The 27,697-nt window shown below is 44.1% G+C and overlaps 1 protein-coding gene and 1 pseudogene across 4 annotated transcripts in view; one reads left to right on the top strand and one right to left on the bottom strand.

The window, feature by feature from the left end:
- The window catches only part of LOC126355184 (venom carboxylesterase-6-like), a 345,553-nt gene that overhangs the window by 166,550 nt on the left and 151,306 nt on the right, over positions 1-27,697 (bottom strand). The window lies entirely within an intron of this gene.
- On the top strand, positions 15,045-15,161 carry LOC126356622 (5S ribosomal RNA; annotated as a pseudogene).

Below are 27,697 nucleotides of genomic sequence, written 5' to 3'. Positions count from 1 at the left end.
TCGCATTCGCCTCTGTGTTGACTTTAAGTCTACAGTTAACCCATGGATACTTATCCATTGCCACGTCTAGAGAGGATCTCATGGACAAATTTAGCACTGGTCGCTAAATTTCTAAAAAAAAAAAAAAAAATGAGAGAGAGAGAGAGAGAGAGAGAGAGAAGCTTCATTTCAAATAGCATTATGTGAAGAATCTCAAAAGGTGTGTGTTGCGTACTTGTGAACACTCATTTGGGCATGTCTGAATTTGCGTTTGACTTTTGGCAGTGCTTTCACACCAGCCATTTTCCAACGGTATTTGGAACAGCTGACTGCTTAAGTACCAAACTGATCAAACCATTTAGACGATACTGTCGTAGCAGGTCGTATGCCTGAAGAACGCCTTGCAAATTTGCGTGCCTTGTTTCGTGTGTTATCTGAGGCAGGACTTGAGTTTAGACTCGACAAGTGTGATTTTTTTAAACATGAGTTGCAGTATCTTGGTAATGTCATAGACAGTCAAGATGTACATCCTGTTCTGTCACAACAGTCAGACATATGGGACTGCCAGTTCCTCGCAATTCACAGAATTTCAGTCAGTTTTAGGGAAAATGAACCATTATATTCGGTTGGCGGCGAACTACAAAGCCTTGGCACCAGTCGGAAACTGTCTCAGCGGGCCAGCTCCGGTTGCGTCCGTTGGCAAGAACACAATAGAAAAAAGCCTCACTCTATTAAAGGATCTCAACCCTGGATACAAAACAATGCATATTTATACAACTGAAAACTCGGGAATGAAATATTACTCCTATCTGGGCTTGCTAGCAATTTCCCACTGCTCAATCTGTTGCATCATGAAAATAACTATCGAAGTAAAACATCATGCAAAATACGTAGTTACAGGCAACGTCCTCACGATGGGTGTGTAGTCTCAATGACTCAGGAACAAGACAGCCCAGAACAGCATGCAGGAGCAGAGACTGCAGAAAAAAGCGGTTCTAGGCGCTACAGTCTGGAACCGCGCGATCGCTACGGTCGCAGGTTCGAGTCCTGTCTCGGGCATGGATGTGTGTGACGTCCTTAGGTTAGTTATGTTTAAGTAGATCTACGTTCTAGGGGACTGATGATCTCGGAAGTTAAATCTCATAGTGCTCAGAGCCATTTGAACCAATTTTTTGAACTGCAAAAAAAAAAAAAAAAAAAATCTTTTAACCCTGCTGTTTACATAGACACGCTCGTCGGGAATTGTGTGTCGAGTCAATCTGAGCAACTGTTGTAGAGACTGAAAGAGAACTGAGAAGACGTACTCACGCCGTTTTCTCATTCTTATGACTGGTTTTATGCGGCAGTCCATAAATTTTTCCTGTGCCAACTTCTTTGTCTCTGAGCAGCACATGTAACCTACATCCTCAATTATTTTTTTATGTATTCCAGTCTCTGTCTTTCTCTGCAGTTTTTACTCTCTAAAGCTCCCTCTAGTACCATGGTAGTGACACCCTGATAGATATTTTCCCTCTGCAGCGGAGTGTTCGCTGATATGATACGTCCTGGTACATGAAAACTGTGTGCTGGACCGAGACTCGAACTCAGTACCTTTACCTCTACCGTTTTTTAAATTTTTATTCATTTATTTTTCTTGAGTAAAATCTCTAACGACTTTTCTACCAAATTAAATACGCATTTTAGGACGTTTCCACTTTTTGCATAAATTAGTTATTCAAAATAAATGACATTTATCAGTGTTCTCTTGTAAACTCAACACAAGTTGAAATATTAGCTAGGGTAAACAAAACAAAAATAGGCTGCACAAGTTCTTTGTTTTCAGCTGTTACAGTCTTGTGTATTTTCATATCTAAGAAAAAAAAGAAACGTTATACAGAGTGTATGATCTTTGTTGTTGATCCTTTTATTCTTTTTTCCCCCTTGTTTTACATGGTAAACATGTGCCTACAATAACAGAGCACATGGGAAAGAAAAACAAATGAGGCTTCAGATGCAAAGCCATCAATGAAGAAACATGTGTGAGGAAAAATGTTGGGAAGATGAAGAGAAAAGGGGAGTTAAGGAAACTAAGAAGACTTGCTGCGACATGCTCCGCGTTATCTAGCCGTCAGAGCAACGTCCGTTCTATAATTGGAAGGGCAGGGAGGGGGGGTTCTCCTGCCTTGGCGCGTTTCGTCGAAATTCCAGATCCTGGGTGGCCTGCCGAAAATACTCTGTAAGTAGTTCGCGAAAGCTTCCCGATAGTGTCGATGTCTGCGCAGGATGTGTTGTACTTGGAGATGTTTCGAGAGGTCCACCGGATGGAGGATATCGTCCCGGAAGAGGCAGTTGATAGTCATGTTACTGCACATGTGATACCGTGTCTCTTAAGTGTTGGAAAGCGGGTCGCATCAGGATATATCAGCGTGGTAAGAGAGACGTGATATGGGGGCATTCGGAGGTAGAAAGCCGTATCTCCTGCACAAGTGTCCGGACAACTGGCGCTGCCCGCCATTCGAACCGGTGTAAATCTGTATCAGTGACGTTGCGCTAGAGGTACAGGGCTACGATGCTGTTCAGTTTCTGCCTTGTGGTATATCTGCTGCGACGGTGTCAGTGGTGTGGTATGTTTAATGGATCGTTTTCCTAACTCTAGGCCATGAAATCTAGGGGGCATAGCTCTGGAGTGGAGACGGTCGTAGAAGGTGGTAGATGTCATGAGTGCTCGTCTTCCTGGTCCTGGGAAGCTCGTTGCTTATGTAGATGTATTCCAAAAAGAAACGGCTAATGTGTGACATTGGAGGTGAGATGTGTGCCAATGACGTCGGCAGGCATCTAGAAACAGGTGCTAACTCGACGTTTAACATTCCAATCAAACTGATATCATGGCTTTTCCACAACTGGAACGTAGTATTGGTGTAAGCGCCGTGGTACTAGCTTTCACGTTAACCAGACCAAGTCCAAGGTGACGGCTTCTTACTGGACTCTGAAGACGTGTCCGCAATAAAGTATCTGAAGGCTGCAGTCTGGCCGCCATTGACGCAGTGATTTTCAGAAGCTGCGCGATGTGAGGTATCTGGGCTACCAGAAGTGTATTGATAGAGGTAACTCTCTGGCACTTATTTAGTGGGGGTAATATGTGTTTCTGTATGTTTGTCCTGATGCGTTGCAGTAGCATCCGAGAAGTGATCGCTGACGTATGGCGAATGTCTCTGGTGTACACCACTCCGAGACAGCGGAGGGTGTCCACGAGTTGAAAGTGTGCTTATGCTAGCTGTGGGAAGGCCACAGTCGCTGCCGATTTTACGAAGTCGCTGCCGATTTTACGAAGTTCATAGTGCTACCTGCCCCTCCACTGTAACAGGTAATCCACTGCATTGTGTCTAGCATTTCGGTCGTTGAATGTGCGAGTGGGAGCTAAGTCATCCGCGTACGCAACTAAGCGGAATAAGTACTCCTGTAATTGAATGGAATAGCCGTCAGGCGTCGCCGTTATCTGCACATGGATGCTTTCATTGCAGTGGCCAAAATCACGGCTGACAGTGGGCAACCCTCTTGTCCCGAGCGTTAGGTCTGTATCGGTTCTGTGAGTCTTACATTGACGACAGACCTGGACGTGGCCCCTCGGAAACGTCTTGTCCATTCTAAGCCATCATGTCCGTGCTAGTTTTAGACAAGCGCGGGGAGCCTAACAGTTCATACATGTTACGGTTCAGGAGTGTAACAGAGGCCCCTGTATCCAACCGAAATTTCACATATTTCCCACTAATACAAAAATGAACAAAAAGTTTGTTGGACTGACGTAGCATTGAAGAAACTGTTCACCGGCTAGTTTTGCTAACGCTTGCAGCAGGCTTTGAATACACTACATTGATTACGTCGGCCTTGTGACTAGATTTTTGTATTTTTGTGAGTGTACAGAATTCATATGTTTGTTCGGCAACAAACATACGGATTGTATTTGACATTTTTCGCCACAAACGTAACACTGTGCTTGTCTGGACGGGCAGTCTTGGCGTTAGTGCGATGAATAGCACAGAGGGCATGTCTTAATTTCGTTCGCCTGTTTGGAGAACTGTTTACGCGGCGTGGAGAACTGTTTATGCGGTGTGGCGCATGCAAGCAGCCACTGGCTAGTGGGCTGGTCGCTAGCGAGGGATGACCCGACTCGACAGATTGTTGGTTGCTCAGATTTATCGGCTGATAGGGCACCTGAATCATACTAATCTAGTATTTGCACTACCGTCTGCAATGATGGATCGGACTGTTTCAGAATCTGTCCTCTAAGTTCGACGTCAGTTACATCGTGCACCATCGCATCACGCAACACAACATCTGCATCTGAAGCACCACAAGCACATTTGAATTAGCATTTCCTCGTCATACCCTGCAAATCTGAGACCCCCTCGCGATCTACATCTACATCCATACTCCGCAAGCCACCTGATGGTATGTGGCGGAGGCTACTTTGAGTGCCTCTATCGGTTCTTCCTTCTATTCCAGTCTCGTGTTGCTCGTGGAAAGAAAGATTGTCGGTATGCCTCTGTATGGGCTCTAATCTCTCTGATTTTATCCTCATGGTCTCTTTGCGAGATATACGTAGGAGCGAGCAATATACTGCTTGACTCCTCGGTGAAGGTCTGTTCTCGAAACTTCAACAAAAGCCCGTACCGAGACACTGAGGGTCTCTCCTGCAGAGCTTTCCACTGGAGTTTATCTATCATCTAAGTAACGCTTTCGCGATTACTAAATGCTCCTGTAACGCGCTGCTCTCCGTTGGATCTTATCTATCCCCTCTATCTATCCCATCTGGGACGGATCACACACTGGTGAGCAATATTCAAGCACTGGGCGAACAAGTGTACTGTAACCTACTTCCTTTGTTTTCGGATTGCATTTCCTTAGGATTCTTCCAATGAATCACAGTCTGGCATCTGCTTTACCAACAATTAATTTTATATGGTCATTCCATTTTAAATCACTCCTAATACCTAATCCCAGATACTTTATGGAATTAACTGCTTCCAGTTGCTGACCTGCTATATTGTAGCTAAATGATAAAGGATATTTCTTTCTATCTATTCGCAGCACATTACACTTGTCTACATTGAGATTCAATTGCCATACCCTGCTCCATGCGTCAATTCGTTGCAGATCCTCCTGCATTTCAGTACAATTTTCCATTGTTACAACATCTTGATACAGCATCATCCGCAAAAAGCCTCAGTGAACTTCCGATGTTATCCACAAGGTCAATTACGTATATTGTGAATAGCAACGGTCCCACGACATTCCCTTGCGGCACACCTGAAATCGCTCTTACTTCGGAAGACTTCTCTCCATTGAGAATGACATGCTGCGTTCTGTTCTCTAGGAACTCTTCAATCCAATCACACAATTGGTCTGATAGTCCATATACTCTTACTTTGTTCATTAAACGACTGTGGGGAATTGTATCGAACGCCTTGCGGAAGTCAAGAAACACAGCATCTACCTGGGAGCCCGTGTCTATGGCCCTCTGAGTCTCGTGGACGAATAGCGCGAGCTGGGTTTCACACAATCGTCTTTTTAGAAACCCATGCTGATTCCTACAGAGTAGATTTCTAGTCTCCAGAAAAGTCATTACACTCGAACATAATACGTGTTCCAAAATTCTACAACTGATCGACGTTAGAGATATAGATCTATGGTTCTGCACATCTGTTCGTCGTCCCTTCTTGAAAACGGGGATGACCTGTGCCCTTTTCCAATCCTATGGAACGCTACGCTCTTTTAGAGACCTACGATACACCGCTGCAAGAAGGGGGGCAAGTTCCTTCGCGTACTCTGTGTAAAATCGAACTGGTATCCCATCAGGACCAGCGGCCTTTCCTCTTTTGAGTGATTTTAATTGTTTTTCTATCCCTCTGTCATCTATTTCGATATCGCGATAAGTCTGTTCTGACCGTTTCTCTAATTAAGGAATTGGTTCCTTCCTGTTGCCACAAACACATGTTGGTCATAACAGTTAGTTAGCGAATCTACAACCTGTTCATAGGAAAGTTAATCGAAGTGGCGTTCGGGAATAATTTATGGATGAGGTGAATCACTGCTCGTCCTACTGTAGATAAAAAATAGTGAAGTGAGCAATTATGTTGGCTTCAAACTGCTGCCACCACTCGAGCCACTCCTCTTCTTTTTCATTAAACTGGCGAAAAGGCGGTATGGCAGTCGGAGCTACAGAAGTTGTATTTTGTGCTGCGGTGGCCGCTGGTGGTGAGGGGCTGCTGTACCGTGTTTAGCAGTGCTGATATTTGCTTTGTCTGAAACTCATACATCTGTGTTAGCTGCGTGGCATCTATCGCTTGCAGCTGTAGCGTCTGAGCACAGGGTAGGATAGGTGGGTTGTTTATTGAGAGGGAGTCAAATACAATATACAGACATGGCAAGCAATAAAAATAAGTACAAAAGCAAAGAAAATTTCCGAAACGCCCACCTGAAGACACTGAATATAAAAAACACCAAGAGACAATATTAAAACAAGTAAACACACCCCTGCAAAGAAAGCCAATGTAGACTTAAGGCGCCAGCAAAACAGAAAAGAAAATCCGTGGCCGTCAGGCACTAAGTTGTTCTTAATACTCGTCGCCAATGTTGAATCCTGCCGATTTGTCAAATATGGGGTGTCTAGGAAACCTGCTTCTTGGATCGCTACACAACAATTCAAGCAAATCGTATCAAAAAGTTTTATTAAGAAATGAATCAGTGACAACACTTAACTTCTGTAATTATACAGAAGTGTCGCAAGCAAAGGGCGACACGCAAATAAGAAATCACATCAATTCCTAAGTCGCTGATCTTGAAGTGTCTAATCTTGATGCTACCGTAGAAGTGGCAGAACTGGCCTATAGCCAGTCCATCCAGCCCTTACATCCACTTTGCATAGAGGCCACTACCATTGCGTTGTCACCCTGGAGAGTGGTCGTTCAGCGTGCAATTGGCTGACATCTTCTTCACAGTTCTCTCTTTGTCTCTCGGTTCCCACTGCTCTGCCAGCACTTGACTTTACACTCTAACACATTTCATGCAAACACATGAATGGTTCCTTCATCGAGACCATGGCTGACCACCTGTCCTATCATGCACAGTTATAAGTTCCATGTGTACATGTATTTTGAGCTATGCCTGTTTCGCAGTGAAATGATTCCTGGGTGAATAACTTAACAGTATGAATGTCCATTCAGTGCTTCCACATGTAACTATTTATGATTTCAACAACATTTTGTCTGATCTGCACTTGGTCTAAAAACATGGAAAGAATACACAAGAACAGCACAGAATAAACATAAAACTATAGCTATCACGTCCTGACCATAATGAAAATGATCCTTTCATAGCACAAAAAAGGCTAGCGCATGCTGGGGAGAATTATGGATGTAAAAGAAGGGAACTAACCTTTCGCCTTTTTTTCCAGCTTCAAAGACATTTAAATGAAAACATTTTGGGATATTTACCCTATCTTCCTTGGTAGTATTAGTACCTACGTCATGTAACACAACGCATCATGTCAAGTAAAGTATCATGATATATGATGCCACGTAGTATAATGTAACACAAGCCATCATGTCATCCAACATGGTATTTGTCATGTCGTGCAGTATGACGTAGCGTGTCAATATAGTTCAGGACGCGCACACCATGTGTACGTCTGCCATGTGATCCACATCGGTTCAGAACGTAGTGAGGGCTGTGTCAGTGTGAATGGAGCAGTGCAGAGCAGACGGTGGTACTCACCCTGAAGCGTCAGACGTTCGTTGTGGAAAGTTACGTGAAAACAAAGTCGTCGAAACGGTGTGGCTAGTTCTTTTCCGAGGGACTTAATAGTGTCAGGTGTCGGCAAAGAATGCCATGCAAAATGCTTAATCGTAAAATGGCGTCCGACAGAATATGTTTCGAACAAGTCAAAAAACATTCATAAACGTGCCCACAAAGCAGAAAATGTGGCTCCAGTTCACCAGAAAATTGCTTCAGAGTCCTATCAACTCAACCAGACATCTGTCCTAAGAGACCAGCGTATCAAGTCGATCATGCAGACGAATGCTCCACCTGGCCCTGCAGCCTGGTCGCGGCCGTAGCTGGCCGCCCAGATCATCTGATTTGTTAGTATGTGATTACATTGAGTGAGGATCCCCCAAGTCTAAGGCGTATGGCAAGACCCCTCATACTCTTCAAGAATCAAGAACTACAGTAGAACTTGTCGGATGAGACTGCAGCAATGTCAGCTGTCCAGCCTCGATTCTGCTTTAGCAACTTGCTGACCAGGGCAAAAGTGCCAAGAGACGGATGGTTATCATTTTCAACATCTTCTATAGCCATGTTAGTACTGTACTTCCTATCTTCTGCTGTGTTTCTTTGTATCCTGGAACTCTGTTCTCCGGGCCATTTTCATTTCTTCATTCCCTAGATGCATCCCACTCTCTGGAAGCACATAAAGCATATAAATTTATGTCTGTTTGTCCTTAAACCGTTCACACTACATGTAACCTGGAGTAGGCCTATGAGAGCTCATTGCACTGGAGAAGAAGGATTAACTCATTAGAAAGCTCAAATATGTAAAGATGTTTTGACTAAATGTCCTTGAAACAGTCAGACAAGTTGTAAAGCTAGTTCCGTTACGTTATATCCCTAACTCTGAACATGACATATTCGCCTTCTTTGTTCTACGATAGGAGCATTTTTCATTCTGGTCCCCAACTTCTACTCTACTATAATTTTGACGTTAAACCGACATGGTCTGGCAACTGGAGTAGATTTTTTGCTGATTCGAGCGGCGACTGATACGTTGTCGGTTTTTTATTGTCTTTCGAATCATCTTCCGTGTATCGTTGTAATAGATAAAGATTTTACAAAACAACAGGACGACCATTAATTACATGTATTTGTCTAACATCTTACAAAATTTGAACTGATACGCACAAGTCTGAAACACGGAAGTAGCGCGTCTAAAGAAAGTGACAAAAAACATGTTTTAGTACGTAAAATACAAACGAAGCTAGAGATTTGAAAGTGACTATTCAATTCTATCATAATAATGTACTTTATTTATTTATTTATTTATTTGAATCACTTTAAATAATATCGACACATTAATTTCAAGTAAGAACAAATCATAAACCACAGCTCCTCGACAAGGGTTAAAGATCTCTTTTGACTTAATCCATTTATCTTCCTTCGTGTGAAGTTCGAAGCATTTCGTACAGCTTGAAAGTATAGATTGGTGCGATTCAGAGGCTTCCCAGAAAGACGTATTTGTGCCCATATTTGCACGTAAAATCCGAACGGCAACAAACAAATGCTTCCAATAGCTGAGCATTAATTTCCGCTCAATTAAAATGTTTTTCAAAAGGAATTAATCAATTCGCACAATTTTATGGGTGCCAGCTCCAGTTCGTCGTTCAAATTTTGCTTAATACACTGAAGTTCCAAAGAAACTGGTAAACCTGTCTAACGTCGTATAAGGCCCCTGCGACCACGCATGAGTGCCGGAATACGACGTGGCATGGACTCGAAAAAGTCTGAAGTAGTTCTGGAGGGAATGGACACCATGAAGACTGTAAGGCTGTCCATAATCCTGAAGAACACGAGGGGCTGGAGGTCTCTTCTGAAAAGCACCTTGCAAGGCATCCCAGATGTGCTCAATAACGTTTGGTAACCAGCGGAAGTGTTTAAACTCAGAAGGGTGTGCCTGGAGCCATATTGTAAAAAATCTGGACCTGTGGAGCGTCGCATTGTCTTGCTGGGATTGCCCAAGTCTGTCGGAATGCACAATGGACATGAACGGATGCAGGTGATCAGACAGGATGCTTACTTACGTATCACCTGTCAGTGTCGTATCTAGACGTATCAGGGGTCCCATATTGCTCCAACTGCACACGCCCCGCACCGTTACAGAGCCTCCACCAGCTTGAACGGTCTCTTTCTGGCATGCATTGTCCATGGAGTCATGAGGTTGTGTCCATAACCGTACACGTCCATCCGATCGATACGATTTGAAACGAGACTCGTTCGACCAGATAGCATGTTTCCAGGCGTCAGCGGGCCGATGTCGATGTTGATAGCTGCAGGTGAGGCATAAAGCTTTGTGTCGTGCAGTCATCAAGCGTACACGAGTGGGCCTTCGGCTCTAAAAGCCTACGTAGATTATGTTTAGTTGAATGGTTTCTCACGGTGACACTTGTTAATGACCCAGCATTGAAACCTGCAGCAATTTGAGGAAGGGTTGCTCTTCTGTCACGTTTAAAGATTCTCTTCAGTCGTCGTTGGTCCCGTTATTGAAGGATCTCTTCCCGGCTGCAGCGATATCTGAGATTTGATGTTTTACCTGATTCCTGATATTCGCGGTATACTCGTGGAATCGTCATACGGAAAATGCCTACTTCATGGCTATGTCGGAAATGTTGTATCCCATCGCTCGTGTTCCACTTTCAGACTCACTTAAATTTTGATAACCTTCCATTTTAGCAGCAGTAACCGATATAACAACTACGCCACACTTGTTGTCTTTTATAGGCGTTGCCAACCGCAGCGCCGTTTCTGCCTATTTACATATCTCTGTATTTGAATACGCATACCTATATCAGTTTCTTTAGCGCTTCAGTGTAATATATGTAAGCAGACTTTCGAATGGATACGCAAGGGGCCACTAGTCCGGGCTAAGCCCAAAAATTCTTTGTGCCCCAGTTCCTAGCTCGAATAGCAACCACACACAATGACCCCACCCCCACCTCCCAACCACGATTCTTCCCATTGTAACGGTTAAGACACTTGATATGTCCGTGTCGATACTCAGGCCAGAGTTTGTCCTCACGGGGTGCTGAGTCCCTGTTTCCAGAACAAGCGGCCGCCTGTGGCGTCGTGAGAAGTTAGGAGCCGGCAGGCGAAAATTTGGTCGCTGTCCGTGTGCTGGCAACATGTGATAGCGAATTGGATGATGGTTGTAGCACAGTGTGGTTCCTCCGGTGGTACGAGTTATCCCATATTTCTGAGACGACCTGCCGGTCTGCTGGCGCTCTTCCAATGGCCGACTTTATCCATAAGGATGTCAGTTTGAAAATGGGGAACCTCCTTCAGCAGTCTTGTGTTGGGTTTCTTTGGCACTATAACATCACGTGACTGATTACCTGTGTTTGTAATTCTTAAAACTGTGTTCGATGAGGGCTACTAGACACCGCTGCCAAACTGTTATTCCCGTTCCCGATAAATGTGCTGCCTTTCCGTAGTCCATTGATTAGCACTTTCGGCATTAGTGTATTTAATCGTACAGCAACTCTCTCCCGTGCGCTGAATGACTATTTCCTTGGGATTGTGGTCATGCTTCAGTTGAAAAGGCAAGCTGCTTATCGATTGCAAATTTAATTGTGCAGCAACTCTGACCCTCGTACTGAGTAACTATGAGCTAACTTGGTTTTGGCAAGATATTCTGATAAAGTACATTTGTTTGCGTCTTTGCCTTCTCAGAATATGATTAACTTAACGGTGATAGATTTTATTTTGCTCCTGTTATGCTCCCTGCCCTGAGGCATGCAAAGGCCATACGTACAAAGCATGAGGGGGGAGGGGTGGGTGGGGTGGACACCTGGGTATCGCTTGTGCGTGCCCGTTGATGGTTTGATATAAGCCTAGATTTATTTATTTATGTTCTGAAATTATTTAACTGAATTCACGTTGTTAACAGCTTTCTTGACCATGAAACATTGATTTGGCGATTAAGCTTTTTCTTCTCGAATTTTATAAATGATTCTGATTTTGGTGTTTTTGTAAATGTGTTCGCAGCATATGCCAAGAGCTTGGAATTTGCTTAAAGCTGCATTGTTTCAATGGGTTTCAAGTAATTTGTTTGGGTTCTGAAATTTTGTTTAAATTGTTTTTTTTTCTTTAAAAAGTGTTCTTAAAAATGTTGAAGGTTTTGAAATTTCTGAAAACTTTATTTTATTTAAACAGAATTCTTGGAATTCTGAAGGATGTTTGAAACTTTGAGATTGCATAGTTAAAGGGGTCTTAACAGTTTTCAGCATTTTGAATTTTAAAAGGTGGAAACTTAAAACAATTTATTCTTATGTATTTACTTCACATATGTGTATCCTGTTTGTAGATATTGCCAAGTGTACTTATTACTGGTATGTGAACGCCGCGTGTTGTGAGAAAGAGATGTTGTTAAACGTGTTTCGCTTCTGTTGCGTCAGAGGTCTCCACTCCCGGATCCCCATGTCCTGTTATCACATTTGAACACTGGCTTGCACAACTTTGCTTATATTTATCTATAGATATGAAGTACTGATCACTGATCTCAATTTTCTAACAGGATGGAGACAGAATGGTATCTGATACCTGAAAGTGTTATCTATCGGCGTCGCTTTAAGGTTTTCTGCATGAGTTGCAAGTTATGGATTGGCCACAAAGGAGTGATATTCTAGGAGGAAGTGTCCATGGTGTCTTATGTGTCGGCGTGTCTGAACGATATCGTATTGCTTATAAAGTCGCCTCATTTCGAATAAAATACTCTAGGTTTTGCCAGTCCTCTCTTGCATCGTGTGGAGTAAAGCTAGCAACTGCCACAACTGGCATCGCGGTCAACCTAGAAGTGGGCCAGGGCAAGCGACAGCTCCACCGATGAAACTTGGAAGGGTGTTCGTGGATATTTTCTGAGTACTTTGGTTTAAGAGATCGCCTTCGGTGGCTCGTTACAGAGATTGTGATTAATTCCGTTTTTAGCCCCTATTTCTCTTATTTCTGTCCTGTTTCTGAAAATTCCTTCACAAGAGTGAAAATGCTAGTTACTTACAATCACCAAAACGTGCAAGACGAAATTCAGAGTAATACAATAATCTCAGATGCAAAATTACTGTAAAGAGATTGCCATCGATGTGGTAAGAGCTTACAAAGACAATGATGTGCAGTTCTATCGTTTTGTTCAGTGAACTTGTACACGACGTGCATAAGTGCGAGCTCTTCATCAGTCGACCTATCCATTCTACTGGGTATAACTGTTAACATACAACTAACACTGCAGGAGAAACAAACCAGAGAGAGAACTAACTGTACTGAACGAAAGTGTGAGGGTGAAGAGCAGAATGGGCATTCTAGCAAACTGAGTAAAGCATGTCATTCTGAACGAAGAGAGGTCTTCAAGCTTAAAAATAACTCTGGGCGTGCCTCAGGGGAGCTGTTATAGGAAGGTTACTTATCACGATATACGTACATAAATGACCTAGTAGATAACCTCGTGCTACGGTCGCAGGTTCGAATCCTGCCTCGGGCATGGATGTGTGTGTTCTCCTTAGGTTAGTTAGGTTTAAGTAGTTCTAAGTTCTAGGGGACTGATGACCACAGATGTTAAGTCCCATAGTGCTCAGAGCCATTTTTTTTAGATAACCTCGGAAATTCCATGAGGCTTTTTGCTGATGATGCTGTTGACGACGCCGTTGCGTACGGAGAAGGCACCACAGTGGAAAATAGCATCGACGTGCAGAAAAACCTGCAGATGATCGACATTTAGTGCAGAGAGTGTCAGCTGACCCCTAACATAAACAAATGTAGCTTGCTGCAAAGACATAAACACAAATACTCTCTGTCCTATGATTACAGAATTGCAAAACAATCACTGAAATCAGTGGCGGCCATAAAATACCTAGGACTATACGTGCAGAGCGATGTGAAATGGAACGAACCTATATGATAATGCGGGAGTAATGTTGGTTGGTAGGTTGTTTGGGGAAGGAGACCAGGCAGCGTGGTCATCGGTCTCATCGGATTAGGGAAGGATGGGGAAGGAAGTCGGCCGTGCCCTTTCAGAGGAACCATCCCGGCATTTGCCTGGAGTGATTTAGGGAAATCATGGAAAACCTAAATCAGGATAGCCGGACGCGGGATTGAACCTTCGACCTCCCGAACGCGAGTCCAGTGTCTAACCACTGCGCCAGATGATCGACATTTAGTGCAGAGAGTGTCAGCTGACCCCTAACATAAACAAATGTAGCTTGCTGCGAAGACATAAACACAAATACTCTCTGTCCTATGATTACAGAATTGCAAAACAATCACTGAAATCAGTGGCGGCCATAAAATACCTAGGCCTATACGTGCAGAGCGATGTGAAATGGAACGAACCTATATGATAATGCGGGAGTAATGTTGGTTGGTAGGTTGTTTGGGGCAGGAGACCAGGCAGCGTGGTCATCGGTCTCATCGGATTAGGGAAGGATGGGGAAGGAAGTCGGCCGTGCCCTTTCAGAGGAACCATCCCGGAATTTGCCAGGAGTGATTTAGGGAAATCATGGAAAACCTAAATCAGGATAGCCGGACGCGGGATTGAACCGTCGACCTCCCGAATGCGAGTCCAGTGTCTAACCACTGCGCCACCTCGCTCGGTTCGGGAGTAAGGCCGTTGCCGGACTGAGACCCATTGGATGAATCTTCAGGAAATGTAATCCATCAATAAAGGAAGTGGCTCACAAAACAATCGTTCTAACTTAAACTAACTTACGTTAAGAATAACAGACACACTCGTGCCAGAGAGAGGACTCGAACCTCCGACGGGGCGAGCCGCACGAACCGTGGCAAGGCGCTTCAGACAGCGCGGCTACCCCTCACGGCTGGGCATTAGAAATGAAACGAAATACAATTTTGCTTTAATGAGTCATTGAAAAATACTCAGAAAATATCCCTGAACGATCTCTAAAATTGAGTTGGTAGTGCTAAGGTACAACGGTCTAGGTAAGGCAACAACTTCAGAGAAAGGCAGAAATGACGTATCGATGGGAATGCTCACAGGGCTGCTTTTGGCAACTCCCGCCATGGGAGCGAATGACGTTAGACGCCGCGAGGTGTCGCAATGGGATGTGAGGGGCGACGTTTGAAACTGCCGCTCCCGCCTCGCTGTGGCTATGAAGTCCTCCATTGCTCTCAAACAAAAGCTGATACTTGACGATTACACGTTGACAAAAGGGACAAATGTGGTGCCAGCCCCTCACGCTAGGTGTAGGACAATACACTGGATTCAACAATCTATTGGCCAATCGATTGTTTTTTCGTTCATTCTTCATTTTTCTGGCAACGGCCTTGCCGCAGTTGACACACCGGTTCCCGTCAGATCACCGAAGTTAAGGGCTGTCGGGCGTGGCCGCACTTGAATGGGTGACCATCTGGGCCGCCATGCACTGTTGCCATTTTTCGGGGTGCACTCAGCCTCGTGATGCCATCTGAGGAGCTACTCGACCGACTAGCAGCAGCTCCGGTGAAAGAAAACCATCATAACGACTGGGAGAGTGGTGTGCTGACCCCATGCCCCTCCTATCCTCATCGTCATCTGAGGATGACACAGCGGTCGCATGGCCCCGATGGGCCACTTGTGGCCCGAAGACAGAGTGCTCATTTTTCCAGACACTTGAAACAATGCGCCGAAACTAGTGTGCTGGGTGAACATTTTTCGTTCAGTCTCCAGTTTTGAGCCGTTTCAGTCAATGTGACACAAACGACTGACACACATCTCTGAGGTCACGTCAGTTACATGAATGTTTTCACTCCTTCTCCGGGTTTGAGCTATTACTCTTACAGGATGTTTCAAAAATGACCGGTATATTTGAAACGGCAATACATACTAAACGAGCAGCGATAGAAATACACCGTTTGTTGCAATATGCTTAGGACAACAGTACATTTTCAGGCAGACAAACTTTCGAAATTACAGTAGTTGCAATTGTCAACAACAGATGGGGCTGCGGTCTGGGAAACTCTATAGTACGATATTTTCCACATATCCACCATGCGTAGCAATAATATGGCGTAGTCTCTAAATGAAATTACCCGAAACCTTTGACAACGTGTCTGGCGGAATGGCTTCACATGCAGATGAGATGTACTGCTTCAGCTGTTCAATTGTGTCTGGATTCTGGCGGTACACCTGGTCGTTCACGTTTCCCCACAGAAAGAAGTCACAGGGGTTCATGTCTGGCGAATAGAGAGGCCAATCCACGCCGCCTCCTGTATGTTTCGGATAGCCCAAAGCAATCACACGATCATCGAAATATTCATTCAGGAAATTAAAGACGTCGACCGAGCGATGTGGCCCGGCACCATCTTGCATAAACCACGAGGTGTTCGCAGTGTCGTCTAAGGCAGTTTGTACCGCCACAAATTCACGAAGATTGTGCAGATAGCGCGATGCAATAATCGTTTCGGATCTGAAAAATGGGCCAATAATTCCTTTGGAAGAAATGGCGGCCCAGACCAGTACTTTTTGAGGATGCAGGGACGATGGGACTGCAACATAGGGCTTTTCGGTTCCCCATATGCGCCAGTTCTCTTTATTGAAGAAGCCGTCCAGGTAAAAATAAGCTTCGTCAGTAAACCAAATGCTGCCCACATGCATATCGCCGTCATCAATCCTGTGCACTATATCGTTAGCGAATGTCTCTCGTGCAGCAATGCTAGCGGCGCTGAGGGTTTGCCGCGTTTGAATTTTGTATGGATAGAGGTGTAAACTCTGGTGCATGAGGCGATACGTGGACGTTGGCGTCATTTGGACCGCACCTGCAACACGGCGAACGGAAACCCGAGGCCGCTGTTGGATCACCTGCTGCACTAGCTGCGCATTGCCCTCTGTGGTTGCCGTACGCGGTCGCCCTACCTTTCCAGCACGTTCATCCGTCACGTTCCCAGTCCATTGAAATTTTTCAAACAGATCCTTTATTGTATCGCTTTTCGGTCCTTTGGTTACCATAAACCTCCGTTGAAAACTTGGTCTTGTCGCAACAACACTGTGTTCTAGGCGGTGGAATTCCAACACCAGAAAAATCCTCTGTTCTAAGGAATAAACAATGTTGTCCACAGCACACTTGCACGTTGTGAACAGCACATGCTTACAGCAGAAAGACGACGTACAGAATGGCGCACCCACAGACTGCGTTGTCTTCTATATCTTTCACATCACTTGCAGCGCCATCTGTTGTTGAAAATTGTAACTACTGTAATTTCGAAAGTTTGTCCGCCTGAAAATGTACTGTTGTCCCAAGCATATTGCAACAAACGCTGTATTTCTATCGCTGCTCGTTTAGTTTTTATTGCCATTTCAAATATACCGGTCATTTTTGAAACACCCTGTACATACTTGAGTATTTCGTCAGAACAGGTTCAAGAACTAAACTAGTTATAACCAGCTGACTCCTTTGATAAGATAATATTTCCAGTGATAAGATAAAACATCTTAGATATCACGTGACACCTGAGATAATTGTTTGAGGTATATTCAAGGTCACCTCCCTCCCCTGGTGATTCCCCAGCCTGCCCACACACCAAAGGCAATTATGTGTGATACATTCAAGAACAGGATGGAACCCCATACTCAGTCCATGATTCCCCAAGCCGTAAGGGCAAATTTGTGTGTTACATTCAAGATCAGTATGCAATCTGATACCCTGGCGATGCTTATTGGACAAGACATAAAAAGTGGGGAAACGAAGCTCACCCTTCCCCCTCCACGCCTCCAACTTCATCCCTTCACTAATGGTAATGTACTGTAATAGCAGGAAACCTCTCACCCTCCTTTCTTTCTCTCTTGTTCAGTTGCATGAACCTCATCTTTTAAGGTCTGTTCACCATATCGAGATGACCACATTTGTTACAATCAACAATAACATATTAGTAATTTCTGTATTATTAGCAACAACTGCCACCTTCTCCCTTTCTAGTTCAGTTGCATGAATCTAGTCATATCATGCCCTGTAGTGTGAGGATCAGGTTCTTTTGTAAGTAACGACATTGATAGAACGAAACAACTTACGGTTTGTTGACAATTTTTCCTTTTTGTTAACAGTCTGTACGTACATTTATTATAAACAATTTTTCAAAGTTTTTTCTTAATTTATGGTTCATTTGCAGTTACTTAGTCAAAGCGGTTCTTTAACATTTTTGTGCTTTAAAGATTGCTTGTGTCAATGTACATATACTTTTATAAACTAATACTTAGGTACATACTGCACTACGAAAATCTGTAAAAATGTCTCAGTCTGAGGAGAAACTTATTAGTTACCTGTGACATCTTCTCTTGCGGCATCTGACGCTGAAAATAATGTTTTAAAGTGCTTATGGGATAATTCTGTTCCCATAAAACCATGATAAAGTAAGAAACCGCCACGAAATTCATTTAGTTTACCATTAAAAGGAGAAGTAGGGCGCAACAGCTTACATTCCCAGGCCATATTTTCAGTGGGCCTCCATCCACAGTCAAGGAGTAGTCACTGTAAAGATGGCTAAGTTACTGGTACAGTTCACGAAGACTGTCTATGTTAGTATATGTATTCTGGACCTCTCCAGACTTTACATGTAACGAATTCCCTATGAGTTTTCGAAGCCATAGTTCACTGACCCCCAGTTACTTTATGTGAGTAACGGCAGGTTTGTTTACCGCTGAAAGGTTTGTAGTCCCTACATAATAATTAGATATAAACCCAGTGAATTCAACAGTCTGAATATGCATCAAAAATCCTTACGTAGTAACATCTCAAAACACAAACATTATTGGTTTGATGAAAGACAAGGCATATCGATCACAGGTTGTGAAGATTTTGGGGCTCAGATATGAACTGTATGCATACCGTATAGACACAGATCCCACCCAAAGGTGTTTCCTCAAGTGCCCTCATGATTGAAGATTACAAGTAGTGTCTACTCGATGACGATGGTTCAAATGGCTCTGAGCACTATGGGACTTAACATCTGTGGTCATCAGTCCCCTAGAACTTTGAACTACTTAAAACTAACTAACCTAAGGACATCACACACATCCATGCCCGAGGCAGGATTCGAACCTGCGACCGTAGCAGTCGCGCTGTTCCGGACTGAGCGCCTAGAACCGCGAGACCACCGCGGCCGGCGACGGCGATGTCAGTGCTTTGTCTCAACCTCCACAAATACTCTTCCGATTGCGAAGATGAGATCGAAAACCTCCCGTACTCCCGTACTCACACTAATCACCAGAGTGATTCAATTTCTAATAGTGGATGGGAGTTCACAAGTGAGTGCAGTATAGCTGGATGAACCGTTTGTGATGGGTGTGAGTATAAGTTCTGTTATAAAAATATCCTACTTTTTTTTTCAAACAGCTGATGGATTTGAATCTAGCATGCCTGCCTGAGTCAACCTTGAATCTTCATGTGCATGTGTGAATTTTTTCCACCTGTCGGTACCGTCAGTTTCCAGCAAGGAGCAGTTGAGTGAGGGAGTGTGTAGTGTTTATATCGGTTTTTCACTGCAAGTGAAATAACGAACACCTGGAACAGCGCTACTGCGTCACATTTTGCATGAAACTGGGTGAGAGCCAGGTGAAAGCCATTCGTAAGATTCAGACGGCTTTCGATGACGATGCTGTGGGCACCACACAGGTTAACAACTAGTTTAAAGACACTCGCACATCGATCGAAAGCGAATCACCCTCCGGTCAGCCATCTACATGCTGAAATGATCAGGTCATAGCCAAAGTGAACGCTATGGTGATGCAGGACGATTGTGTGAGTATCAGACAATTTGTAGAAGAAACGGACATCGGTACATTCCATTGTGACTGAAGACTTGGCCATTAAGAGAGTGTCTCCGAAATTCGTGCAGAAGCTGCTGACGGTGGAGCAAAAGTAACCTCGTGTTGAAGTCTCACAAGACATGCTGTACTCCACAAATAGTAACGCCGACTTCGTGAACACCTCAGTGACTGGTGACACGACCTGTGTATACGGGTACGAACCGATAACCAAATCCCTGTCGTCACAGTGGAAGTATTCGTCTCCGCCAAGACTAAAGAAAAAAGTGAACAGCGACATCAAAGTGATTCTGACTACTTTCTTTCACTCCCACCGTGTGGTACACCATGAGTATGTATCACGGATTCAGTCACCAAAAAATACTTCAAGGAGATCGTCTGTCGCCTACATGACGCTGTGTGGGACAAGATACTGGACTTGTGGTCAACAGGAAATCGACGCATCCATCACGACAATGCTCCAGTACATTCCTCGTATTTGATTCAGACTTTTTTGGCGAAAAACCAGATTCCTGTGCTTCAACAGGCTTACTTTTCTAATATGCCCCTCTGAAACTTCTGGCTGTTCCCTAAACTTAAGAGGTCGTTAAACGGAATGCGGTTTCAGACAAGAGAGAACATTATGGCAGCTGTGACAGGTGAGTTATACTCCATTCCAAAAGAGGGTTTTTCAGCATACTTCCAGCAGTGCCAACACCATCTGTTGAGACACCAAACAAACGTGTGGCTCCTGAAGAGGGCAGCAGCCTTTTCAGTAGTTGCAGGGGCAACAGTCTGGATGATTGACTGATCTGGCCTTGTAACACTAACCAATACGGCCTTGCTGTGCTGGTACTGCGAAAGGCTGAAAACAAGGAGAAACTAGAGCCGTAATTTTTCCCGAGGGAATGCAGCTTTCCTGTATGGTTAAATGATGACGGCGTCCTCTAGGGTAAAATATTACGAAGGGCGGGGACTACTCAGGAGGACGTCGTTATCAGGAGAAAGAAAACTGACGTTCTACGGCTCGAAGCGTGGAATGCAGGCCCCTTAATTGGGCAGATATGTTAGAAAATTTAAAAAGGGAAATCCATAGGTTAACGTTAGAATAGTACGAAGTAGTTAAGTTCGTTGGCAGGAGGAACAAGTCTTCTGGTCAGGTGAATACAGGGTTATAAATACAAAATCAAACAGGGGTAACGCAGGAGTAGGTTTAATAATGAATAAAGAAAGAGGAGTGCGGGTGAGTTACTACAAACAGCAGAGTGAACGCATTATTGTGGCTACGATAGACACGAAAGACACGCCTACAACAACAGTACAAGTTTATATGCCAACTAGCTCTGCAGAGGGCGAAGAGATTGATGAAATGTATGAAGAGATACAAGAAATTATTCAGATAGTGAAGGGAGACGAAAATTTAATAGTCATGGGTGAATTCTGCACAGAGCATAACTTAATCATAGCTAACACTTGTTTCAAGAGTCATGAACGTAGGTTGCATACATGGAAGAGGCCAGGAGATACTGGAAGGTTTCAGATAGATTATATTATAGTAAGACACAGATTTAGGAACCAGGTTTTAAATTGTAAGACATTTCCAGGTGCAGATGTGGACTCTGAACACAATCTATTGCTTATGAACTATAGATCAAAACTGAAGAAACTGCAAAAAGGTGGGAATTCCTGGAGATGGGACCTGGATAAACTGGCAGAACCAAAGGTTGTAGAGAGTTTCAAGGAGAACATTACGTAATGATTGACAGGACTTGGGGAAAGAAATACAGTAGGCGAAGAAGTAGGTTTGAGAGATGAAATAGTGAAGTCAGCAGAGGGTCAAGTAGGTAAAAAGACGAGGGCTAGTAGAAATCCTTGGGTAACAGAAGATGTATTGAATTTAAGTGGTGAAAGGAGAAAATATAAAAATGCAGTAAATGAAGCAGACAAAAAGGAGTACAAAGGTCTCAAAAACGAGATCGACAGGAAGTGCAGGATGGCTAAGCAGGGATGGCCGTGGACAAATGTAAGAATGTACAGGCATATCTCACGAGGGGTAAGATAGATACTGACTACAGGAAAATTAAAGATACCTTTGGAGAAAAGAGAAGCACTTGTATGAATATCGAGAGCTCAGATGGGAACCCAGTTCTAAGCAAAAAAGGGGAGCAGAAAGGTGGAAGGAGAATATAGAGGGTCTATACAAGGGCGATGTGCTTGAGGAAAATATTATGGAAATGGGAGAGGCTGTAGATGAAGATGAAATGGGAGATATGATACTGCCTGAAGAGTTTGACAGAGCACTGAAAGACCTAGGGGAAACAAGGCCCCAGGAGTAGACAACATTACATTAGAACGACTGACAGTCTTGGGAGAGCCAGCCCTAAAAAAGCTATAATATCTGGTGAGCAAGATGTATGAGTCAGGCGAAATACCCTCATTCTTCAAGAAGACTATAATAATTCCAATCACAAATAAGGCAGGTGCTGACAGATGTGACAATTACTGAACTATCGGTTTAATAAGCTACGGCTACAAAATACTACGTACAGACGAATGGAAAAACTAGTAGAAGCCGACCTCGGGAAAGATCAGTTTGGATTCTGTAGAAATGTTGGAACACGTGGGGCAATACTGACCCTACGACTTATCCTAGAAGACAGTTTAATAAAGATAAACCTAAGTTTCTAGCATTTGTAGACTTAGAGAAAGCTTTTGACAATGTTAATTGGAATACACACTTTCAAATTCTGAAGGTGGCAGGGGTAAAATACAGGGAAGGAAAGGCTATTTACAATTTGTGCAGAAACCAGAGGGCAGTTATAAGAGTCGAGGGGCGTGAAAGGGAAGCAGTGGTTTGGAAGGTTCAAATGCCTCTGAGCACTATGGGACTTGTAATTGTAATTCACATCAATGCCCGAGACAGGATTCGAACCTACGACCGTAGGGTTGGGAAGGGAGTGGGACGGTATTGTAGCCTATCCACGATGTTATTCAGTCTGTATATTGAGCAAGCAGTAAATGGAAACAAAAGAAAAATTTGGAGTAGGAATTAAAATCCATGGATCAGAGATAAAAACTTTGTGGTTCGCCGATAACATTGTAATTCTGTAAGAGACGGCAAAGGACTTGGAAGAGCAGCTGAACGTAGTGGACAGTGTCTTGAAAGGAGGATATAAGATGAACGTCAATAAAATCAAAACGAAGATAATGAAATGTAGTCGAATTAAGTCGGGTGATGCTGAGGGAATTAGATTAGGAAACGAGACACTTAAGTTAATAGATAACTTTTGCTATTTTGGGAGCAAAATAACTGATGATGGTCGAAGCAGAGAGGATATAAAATGTGGACTGGCAATGGTAAGGAAAGCGTTTCAGAAGAAGAGAAATTGGTTAACAGCGAGCATAGATTTAAATGTCAGGCAGTCGTTTCTGAAAGTATTTGCATGGAGTGTAGCAACTTATGGAAGTGAAACATGGACGATAAATAGCTTGGACAAGAAAAGAATAGAGGGTTTCGAAATGTGGTGCTTCAGGAGAATGCTTAAGATTAGGTGTGTAGATCACATTACTAATGAGGAGATATTGAGTAGAACTGGGGAGAAGAGATATTTGTGGCACAACTTGACTAGAAGAACGGATCGGTTGGTAGGACATGTTCTGAGGCATCAAGGGATCACCAGTTGTTGGCACTGGAGGGCAGCGTGGAGGGTAAAAATCGTAGAGGGAGACCAAGAGATGAGTACACTAAGCAGATTCAGAAGGATGTAGGTTGCAGTAGGTACTGGAAAATGAAGAAACTTGCACAGGATAGAGTAACATGGAGAGCTGTATGAAAGAGAGAGAGAGAGAGAGAGTCTGAAAACTAATTATGATGCAGACACCCTTAAGACACAACACTGAAATAAATATATGCAATGTAATGATTAACACGGGTATCAACGGTTACTCGAATCAAAGACATGGTTGAAGTGAAATCTTTAATTTATTACAAAATGGTTTGAGATTAAGGATTATTTAAATCTTTCATGAAATCAAGAAAATTGCAACCGAAGAATGTTAACTGTGAGAAGTAGGTGAGTGAATTATCATTTGGCATACTTATTTGGTGGGGATTGGTATTAGTTCATATCGAAATATTTGACTTTGCGATTACAGTGATTTTTTGTCTCACTGGAGAAATGAAGACTATCACGGAACTGAGAATGCACTGACGAACGTGGGAATGTGAACCGGAACATGAATGTAGACTTCTTTTTCACGGGGGTGAAAGATGATAAAGCTCCAAAGTACGCTCATAATTATTGGTGGTGCGATATCAACAGACCGGTTCATCACGGTTGTTGGTAGAACAGTTCTGTGGAGATCTCGAACATTGTACGCAACACTGCTTAAGGAATCTGTTGTTCCACTTGATACAAAAGCTGTGCACCATCGATACGTTGAGGACCAAGTCCACAGCTGAAGTCTACACCTACATCATAATCCTCAAGCTACGTAAGAGTGTGTGGGGGTGGGTACTTCTGGTTCACTAACTTATACCCCTACCCTGTTCCATTTGCGAGTGGCGTGTGCTAAGAATTGTTGTCGCTAAGCCTTTACATTGGCTACAATTGCTCGAATTTTCTCGTCGTGGCCATGAGATGTACAAAAGTAATATGTTGACCGACTATTCTCAGAAGCCGGCCGGTGTGGCCGAGCGGTTATAGGCGCTACAGTCTGGAACCGCACGACGGCTACGGTCGCAGGTGCGAATCCTGCCTCGAGCATGAATGTGTGTGATGTCCTTAGGTTAGTTAGAGTTTACTTGCTCTATGTTCTAGGGGACTGATGACCTCAGTAGTTAAGTCCCATAGTGCTCAGAGCCATTTGAACCATTGTCTTCTCAGAAAGTTTTAAGTCAAAATTTCAATTGTTAATCTCTCCATGACGCACAATGCTTCTCGTGTTACGTTTTCGAGTGAATTTTCTTGATAATCTCAGTAACACTCTCGCACCGGTTATAGCCAGGAAAAAATTGACTACACCCTTATTCCCACCAAGAGTCTCGGCAGCCAGTCGTCTTAAACTTATATCATTCCACCAGTGGTGAAATTGGTTCCTTGTACCATAATCTTCCAACTGAAGAGGCGAAATATTAAAAAAACAATAATCTAGATTTCTTATCCTATTTTCTAAAAACTTTGTCGTGCGTTTACATCCTCCGAATATCACATCAAATTTTCCATTTGGTGCCCTCTCAGGCAGCAGATAGCCTCACATAACTGGCCATGGGAAAAGCTAATAAAATGGTACGATGCTTTCCATCAACTCTTCCATACCTTGTGAACTTTTAATATGTCAGAGCTGTTTCGATTTTTGTAAGCAGATAGTAGGAGGTGTTTTTCAATGACTGCACTTTTCTCAGCATGGCACTGATGCCTACCTACCATGGATGAATGATTTCAGTTTGGCCATTAAAAGTGTATACGCTCAGGAAACTGCATGAATAGGTTGACTCTAGCCAAGGCGACCTTCCTCAAAAGAACTTGAGGGCTGCTCCTACCTGTCAATCCCTTGCTGGCAGTTCTGCGAAGACCTTGTTCTGTTAGCCCAAAAGGGATCTGTTTCAGCAAGCCACACTTATGGCTCTCCTGTCCAGTACCCTCGGTGCTTCTCCGTTCTGATGCTCAGACAGAAAAGCTACTGGAATAGCCAGTACTAAGTTAAAAATAAAGACTGTCAGAAAGAGAAAATAAAATCAGCACAAACAACCACTGTCGTCTCATTAATCCACCTAAACATTTTATTTGCGGAGACTGTCTACCTGAACTCACATCCAGTTGGAGTAATATATGAATCGAGCGGTTTCCAATTACAAGCCTAGGTTTGCACATGATGATAAAGACATTGGTCTCAAGTACTTGTTGTCTCATTCTTCCTGTTGCGGAAATTCAAGTAATGTTTTGAGCGTTAGATGATGAATTAAGTGGACTGTGATCTAAGACTGTAGACACTGAGATACACTCCTGGATATTGAAATAAGAACACCGTGAATTCATTGTCACAGGAAGGGGAAACTTTATTGACACATTCCTGGGGTCAGATACATCACATGATCACACTGACAGAACCACAGGCACATAGACACAGGCAACAGAGCATGCACAATGTCGGCACTAGTACAGTGTATATCCACCTTTCGCAGCAATGTAGGCTGCTATTCTCCCATGGAGACGATCGTAGAGATGCTGGATGTAGTCCTGTGGAACGGTTTGCCATGCCATTTCCACCTGGCGCCTCAGTTGGACCAGCGTTCGTGCTGGACGTGCAGACCGCGTGAGACGACGCTTCATCCAGTCCCAAACATGCTCAATGGGGGACAGATCCGGAGAGCTTGCTGGCCAGGGTAGTTGACTTACACCTACTAGAGCACGTTGGGTGGCACGGGATACATGCGGACGTGCTTTGTCCTGTTGGAACAGCAAGTTCCCTTGCCGGTCTAGGAATGGTAGAACGATGAGTTCGATGACGGTTTGGATGTACCGTGCACTATTCAGTGTCCCTCGATGATCACCAGAGGTGTACGGCCAGTGTAGGAGATCGCTCCCCACACCATGATGCCGGGTGTTGGCCCTGTGTGCCTCGGTCGTATGCAGTCCTGATTGTGGCGCTCACCTGCACGGCGCCAAACACGCATACGACCATCATTGGCACCAAGGCAGAAGCGACTCTCATCGCTGAAGACGACACGTCTCCATTCGTCCCTCCATTCACCCCTGTCGTGACACCACTAGAGGCGGGCTCCACGATGTTGGGGCGTGAGCGGAAGACGGCCTAACGGTGTGCGGGACCGTAGCCCAGCTTCATGGAGACGGTTGCGAATGGTCCTCGCCGATACCCCAGGAGCAACAGTATCCCTAATTTGCTGGGAAGTGGCGGTGCGGTCCCCTACGGCACTGCATAGGATCCTACGGTCTTGGCGTGCATCCGTGCGTCGCTGCGGTCCGGTCCCAGGTCGACGGGCACGTGCACCTTCCGCCGACCACTGGCGACGACATCGATGTACTGTGGAGACCTCACGCCCCACGTGTTGAGCAATTCGGCGGTACGTCCACCCGGCCTCCCGCATGCCCACTATACGCCCTCGCTCAAAGTCCGTCAACTGCACATACGGTTCACGTCCACGCTGTCGCGGCATGCTACCAGTGTTAAAGACTGCGATGGAGCTCCGTATGCCACGGCAAACTGGCTGACACTGACGGCGGCGGTGCACAAATGCTGCGCAGCTAGCGCCATTCGACGGCCAACACCGCGGATCCTGGTGTGTCCGCTGTGCCGTGCGTATGATCATTGCTTGTACAGCCCTCTCGCAATGTCCGGAGCAAGTATGGTGGGTCTGACACACCGGTGTCAATGTGTTCTTTTTTCCATTTCCAGGAGTGTATAAGGTAGTTTTAGTTGGTCCAAGGATTGCACATGGGTAACTGAAATGGTTAAGACGACCATTCACTTTTTGTTAGCAGGAAATCTCGTTTCAAGCCCAAGTCTGGCGCGAATTTTACATTTGACCTTGTTGGGTAGTAGATCTGTAAGTAATACAACTGATGTCAAGAGATTCGCTGTCAGCAAATTAATTTCGAAAAAAGTAGCTATTGTGAAAAAAAGCTTTGACGAATTATTGTAAATATCGCACAAATTCAACAACCTTTGAAAAACTGTTGTTAATTAATGAAACAAAATTATTAACAGAAATAAAAATTCGTTGCCAATAAACTATGATTTTTTTCAGAATGAAATTTTCACTCTGGAGCTGAGTGTCAATACAAGGGCTGATCAAAACTGTGTGCCAGACCAGAATTCGGAATTGGGACATTTGATTGTCGTAGACATGTGCTCTACTGACTGAGCTAACCAGACACGACTTAAAACCTGACACCACAGCTTTACTTATGAAGTAGCTCATCCCCCAAGCTGTGGCTAGGCCATATACCTACAGGGGCGCTAGTCTTTTGCAGAAGTGTTTCTGTGAGATATGGAAGGTAGGATTGACGTACTGGCGATAGTAAAGCTGTGAGGATGAGTAGTGAAGGTGCTTGAGTACCTCACGGCACTTGCCCGTGAAAAGCAAAGGCCTCAGGTTCGAGCGCTGGGCCAGCACACAGTACTGATCTGAAAGAGAATTTCGTAAGGTACTTTATTATATCAGTATTATTT

The sequence above is a fragment of the Schistocerca gregaria genome, chromosome 3 (assembly GCF_023897955.1).
Source record: "Schistocerca gregaria isolate iqSchGreg1 chromosome 3, iqSchGreg1.2, whole genome shotgun sequence".
NCBI classification, from domain to species: Eukaryota; Metazoa; Arthropoda; class Insecta; order Orthoptera; family Acrididae; genus Schistocerca; species Schistocerca gregaria.
Note: the sequence above shows the minus strand (reverse complement) of the source record. Positions and strands in the feature narration are given on the sequence as shown.